The following is a 6855-nucleotide window of genomic DNA, read 5'->3' as shown; positions in this document are numbered from 1 at the left end:
ATTATAATAAAAAAATTAAATAAAATTACATAAAAAATGAGAACTTTTAAATAATTGATTTGATATTAACATTGATATTTTTTTTTTTCAAATTTGTATGATATATTCAAATTTATATTTTATTCAAAAATAAAATCATTATTGTTTTCTTAAAAACACATAAAATCGTATTATAACATCGACAAAGACAAATAATAAAATAAAACATTAAAATCGAGATGTGTCTCGCTGCATTGCACGAGTACTCTTCTAGTTATAAGTAATTAATGGATACAAAAATTTTAATTTCTTCAAAATTATATTTTGACATTATTTAAATATTAAGAACTGAGTTTTACGAAAACTATCCTATCCTTATTAAATATGAAGCCAATCATTAAATAAAACAACATAATTTTTACAATTTCTAAAAATCTAGTTTCGTAATTGATTTTTTTTTTAGAACACAAATAAAAAAAAGTTAATAATTCAACTTTTATATGTGAATAGTTAAGTAATTTATATATGAATTAAACAGGTTTATATATAAAATAATTTATATGTGAATTATACGGGTTCAAATATGTATTTGATTATTCGATATTTAACAGTAAATAGTGTAAATCTTGATCAAATAAAAAGTTACGGTCACTTCTCAAATTATATATATATATATATATATAGGCCTAATCAAAAAAGAACTAATTAGTTTGTGGTAATCATGAGGTCCAATCTCAACCATAAACCAATAGATAAATTAGAAAATTTATAATTTTGGTAATTTTGAATTAAAATTTTAATGCAAGAACATTTTAGGTATTTTCTCTCATCTCTCATCTCTTCTTTCTTCGTCCCATGTCCTCAGGTCACCTTCCTCCAGTGGTATCACAATGCATCTTATATGTGTTTGAGTATCACACTGAGGTTGTTTGTGTGGCCGATCGGAGATGTACACAGTGGTATCACAATGCATATTATATGTGTTTGGGTATTACATTATGTCTTTTGTTTAACAGAATCAATATTTTTAGGTATCACAGTGATATCACCGCAGGACGGTGGCCGGAGGACAAGAGACAGAGAAAGAAGATAAAATACCTAAAATGTTTTTGCATTAAAATTTAATTCAAAATTATAAATTTTCTTAATTTATCTATTGATTATATATATATATATATATATATAATTTTTATTTAGAGGTTTAAAAGTTGTGGAAATTTTACGGACAAATGGAGAAAGAAAACTAGTGATTGGGCATTGATTCGTGGATACACGTCGCAGCAGCCAATCATGTGCTCTGTTTTTGCACCTTGCGGGTCCTTCCACTTGTATCGATATTACACTCTTGGAGAGATGCTTTTGGCCACACATAATTTTTTCAAAGAAATTGCAACACCAAATTATTTGATTGCTAGAAAATGTAACTTAATGAATTAAGAACAAATATTCAAGATATATTTATTATAACCAGAAGAGTATTCATACAATGCAGCGAGATAAATCTCGATTTTAATGTTTACTTTTTATTCTGTCTCTATCGATATAATACGATTTTATGTGGTTTTGAGAAAACGATAACATTTTTATTTTTGAATGAAATATAAATTTGAAGATAACATAAAAGTTTGAAAAAAAATAAATCGATATTAGTATTAAATTAACTATTTCATAGATCTTGTTTTTTGGGTAAAACTTCTTTAATTCAATTTTTTTATTATAATTTAATCTAGATTTAATAACAAAGTAATTTATTTTTGGTTTAACAATATGTTAGAATTCAATGATTGTTTTAATTATATTTTAGATTTTTTATATTTAAAATGGATGTTTATCCTGTATTTGATTATATTTATCCGCATTTAGTTACACGAATTTAAAAATGAAGCTTTAATAAGTTGTACTTACGTAAAATTACTTGTAATTTTGAATTTTAAGTAATATACATCAATAAACAGTACTTTATGCATAAAAAAATTATTTTTAAGAGTTTTTTGACAAATGTTTTATAATATAATTTAGATTTTGTGAAAAAACTTGTTTGCTTAAACTATAAATAGTAGTAAAATTAGAATTTAATATATAAGATTATGTAAATTATCATTTAATAAATTAAATATAGCAGTTAAATAAATAAACAGCGATTTGATAGTTTAAAACCAACGATTGAATATGCCGAAATCAACAAAAACACTAAAAAATCACTCGAAATCAACAAAAAATCTTTAAAAATCCCTCAAAACGTTGTAATTAGATTAAAAACACATCGGACGATTTTGTGGAACTTTAATCTACCTTAAAGGTGACCTCACTGAACAAAAATTCTAGATCCGTCACTGAACATGCCGCTTCTGGTTATGTAAATGATTAGAAAGGAAAAAAAATTAACTTTATGAGAGGACAAAATTTTTTCTACATAAATGTGAAATTATCTTTAATCTTTAACAAATTCAGGGTCTGTTTAGTAGTGGGTTAATAATATAGAAACTAGTTAATTCAGTAAGTTTCTTGAGGGAAACTTTATGTAGAAAGTCAAGTTTTTTTCAAACATATATTTCCCAATTAAAAAGCATGTTTATTTTCATCTATAAAAAACCTATTCAAACAAAAATCTTCTTAATTTATATAGACGGATTAATCCACGCATATAACTTTATTCAGACATGACTTAATAGAAAACCAACAAAACAACCCCTTGGTTTAACAAAAAAAGAACAACAAAGGTTTTATATCCAGATATCCACTTCATAAAAATATGTTAATTTAGATCACATATTATTGATAAAAGATTAAATTGTTAAAATTTTAAAAAAACTAGAAGGATACTCGCACAATGCAACGAGATGCATCTCGATTTTAATGTTTCGTTTTATTTATTTCTTTATCTCAATTGATGTTATAACAGGTTTTATGTGATTTTGAGAAAACGATAATATTTTTATTTTTGAATAAAATATAAATATGAAGATATCATAAAAAATTAAAAAAAATATTGGTATTAGTATCAAACTAACTATTTAAAATTTCTTCTTTTTATGCATTTATTTAATTCATTTTTTTATTTTTGGTTTAATAATAAATTTTTTATAAAGATAATAATTAAATATTTTGTTAGAAGTCAATGACGATCTTAATTATATTTTAGATTTTGTATGTTTAAAATGAAATGTTTATCTTTTATTTGATTATGTTTATCCGTGGTTAGTTACACGAATTCAAACATGAAGCTTTAATAAGTTGTACTTACGCACAACTTACTTGTAATCTTGAATTTTAAATAATATACATCAATAAACAGTACGTTATGCATAAAAAATTGTTTTTAAAAGTTTTAGCCAAATGTTTTATAATATAGTATAAATAGGTGAAATAATTTGAACAACTTAAATGTTAATCACTTATAAAATTTAAAGCTTTGTTAAAAAAAATTGGCAAGTCAAGTCAACCTAAATCATTTGACCCGTTTCAAAATTCACTCGTTGCGACTTAAAAACCATTCCAATTCATTGGACCTTTCGATACAATCAAATAGAAAGCCCCAAGGACACGAACCCAAACTATGTGAATAAAAAAAGTTCTTATATTATCTTGAAAATTCGGGTTATTATTTGAGCAATAACCATCTAACATATTAATTATTTATAAAATTCAAAAATTAACAGATAAATACAATTTAATCCAGTTCAATCCAATTCATCTCATCAGGTTTCAACTCAAATTCATTTTAATATGTTATATTAGTCGTTATATTTGAGTCTGCTTAGGATTATTAGAATTTTCTGACTGTTATTTTCAAGACCTTATAAAATTAGTTAAGATACGTATAAGTCGGTTGAAGTATATATTATTATAATAATAATAATAATAATAATAATAATAATAATAATAATAATTTTGGCAAAACCTTTAAAATGTGGTTATTTTATGGCAAATGGTTGTGTAAAACGATTATTTTTATAAATTTCCCTAATAATAATAAAAGGGTTTGTGTTGTCAATTATACCCAAAAGGGAAAAAGTAGGAAGGTGGGCATTTTCGTAATTTGGAATATATAATAAAAAGGAAAAAAAAAGGTTTGTGTTGCCAATTATATCCCAAAGGGTGCGTTTGGTGCGCAGACAGGACTGGACAGGACAGGACAGGACAGGACAGGACGGGACAAGACAGGACAGGACAGCTGTTCAGCGTTTGGTAAGACAGGACAGGACAGGACAGGATAGAACTGGTTAAAATGACCAATTTACCCCCAGTGAGCTGTTTAGTGTTTTTTCACTACGAAATGCATTCTGGTATTAATTCAACAACAACATTCAGCAATCATAATCAATGTAAACTCTCGAAATAAATCATAATACTTCATTAAAATCCCTAATAAGTACTTCAATTAATCAAGTTGTTGGCAAAATTGAGTACGAAACCACCATCAAAATATAATTCCTTACTTGCATGAAATAAGAAGAAAGATATTTGAAGAGTTCCTTCAAATTCGTGATGTAGTTGCTGTAAGAAGCAGCGGCGGCGGCCATCGGAGAAGCAGCGGCGGCGGCCATCGGGAGAAGCAGCGGCGGCGGCCATCGGAGAAGCAGCAGCGACGGCCATCGGAAGTCGCCGTCACCGGACGCCGGTTGGGCGGTGGAAGCGATGGAGGAGAGGAGAGTGAAGGGGAAGAAGGAAGGTATGCGTATGAGGTTTTTGAGGGTARAGTGGTAAAAAGTTTCTTGTTCTACTTAGTTCCATGGGTAAAGGGTGGACAACCTTGTCCCACCCTTGTTCTAGTTTGTTCTAGTTAGTCCCACATAAAACCACATCAAACATAGGACAATTGTGTTCTGTCCTGTCCTGTCTCACCCTGTCCAACGTACCAAACGCACCCAAAAGGTGAAAAAGTAGGAAGGTGGGCATATTCGTAATTTTGGGAATTGGAAGGGGCAAATTATGAAAGAGAATATCGGAGGACTTGAAAGTTGAAATGGAATGAGTTGACCGTCGCCTTCATTAAGTCAAAGTCTTCGTCCGTGTAGAACATTTCACAGAGACTTTTTTTTTTTAATTTTTTATTATAATATATTTAAATTTTGAGAAATAAGCGGATAATTGTTGTTAAAACAGAACTGATTATTTAAAATAAATATAAATTAAAAAGGCATTTGGGATTGCTTATAAAAACAACTTATTGACTTATTTCGATGTGGCATCGGTAATAAACATTTTAGAGTATTTGGATAAACAGCTTATACCGATGTCAAACTAGTAATAAAGAATTTTTAAAGAAGTTAAAGCATTCTAACTTATAATAAGTTAATAAAAAAATTTGTAGAAAAGCATAAATTGTTTCAATTAAGCAATCCCAAACATTCCCTAAATGGTTATCATATTGTTAAACAATAATGAAAGCTTACTATATTTTATTTTATTGGTGGACTTGTTCTTACGGAATTTTTAGGTGGTTTTTGATTCATATATTGGAATTAGTCAACAGAATTGGAAGAATTTAATTAGGTTAATTTGATCGTGTATTTAGTTGGCAGGAATTGAAATAGAATCTGTCAAAAGAATTTGAATATATTTCGTTGGCTCGTTGAATACAACAGTGGTGTTGGGATGGAGGTGACAGCGGTGTCAATGGTAGGTGGGTGACGGTGGGGTGAAGGCAACAATGGTAATGGTAGCGTTGGCAGGTGACGGTGGTAGGAGATGTTTACTTTTTTTTTTTCTATTAAGCACTATATGTGTTAAATTGTCTTTCTGGGTTAATTTGTTTATTTGATAGACAATAAAAGGAGGCAAAGAGAGAAGGTCGGATTATTCCAAGGACAGTTGGTATTAATTTGTTTGAGGTGCTTAACGAGGACAAGTGAGGAGTTCTGACTTATTCCATGTAAGTCATTTTGACTTAATGGCATCACGGTTAAGCCTTAAGAAATCCTCCTATATGGCTAGTTGAATAAGTCGTCAAGATCATTAAGCTCATTAAATTATAAGAACATTTCCAACAGTTATCCTAAAATAGAAAAAACATGGATTTTAGTAACTTTTTTCTTCAACAGCTATGTTATCTTGTATGCTAAGATAAAGAAAAAATGAGAGACATTGTACAAATATCTAAATTTAGAGAAATCTCTAAATAAAAAGGAAAATTATTTATTTTAATATTTTTCATCAATGAAAAATATATAGTAAAATATTTAGAAGAAAGAAATAATATTTTATTAAATGTATTGAATATTTTAATAATATAGTTAATACTGGAATTGTTAAAATAGAGTAGTTGTTAGAGTTAAATGTAACTTTTTAGATATTTTGATTTTTAATACTTTATTTTAGAAGAAAATATAGCATAGTAGTTGGAGATGCGCAAAGCAAACAACTCTTTAAGAGCATCTTCAAGAGCTATATTGTATTTTCTCTAAAATAAAGCATTAAAAGTCAAAATCTCTAAAACTCCAACAGCTACTTTATTTTAGCAGTTTCGACATTAACCATATCATTAAAGTATTCAATACATTTAATAAAACATTATTTATCCCTCCTAAGCATTTATCTCAATGCCTCTTATTCATATAATGTATTAAGATAATAATTTATCGTTCTGTTTAGAAATTTCTCTAAATTTAGAGATTTTTACGGTCTCTCCTCTTTTTTCTATTTGAGCATACAAGATAACATAGTTGTTGGAGCAAAAAATTACCAAAATCCCTCTTTTTTTTTTTTTTTTTAGCATAGCTATTGAAGATGCTCTAAATGTTCTCAACATATTTAATAGCTTGAAAAAAGTTTTTTTATACATATAACACCTTCATTTTTACCCTGAAGACGTTATGTTTTCTTCCGTATAATAATCATCATATTTATCCTAAATATCATCGTTAGAAACTCCCA

The sequence above is a fragment of the Cynara cardunculus genome (assembly GCF_001531365.2).
Source record: "Cynara cardunculus var. scolymus isolate 2C chromosome LG 1, CcrdV1, whole genome shotgun sequence".
Taxonomy (NCBI): Eukaryota; Viridiplantae; Streptophyta; class Magnoliopsida; order Asterales; family Asteraceae; genus Cynara; species Cynara cardunculus.
This window is presented reverse-complemented; position numbering follows the sequence as displayed.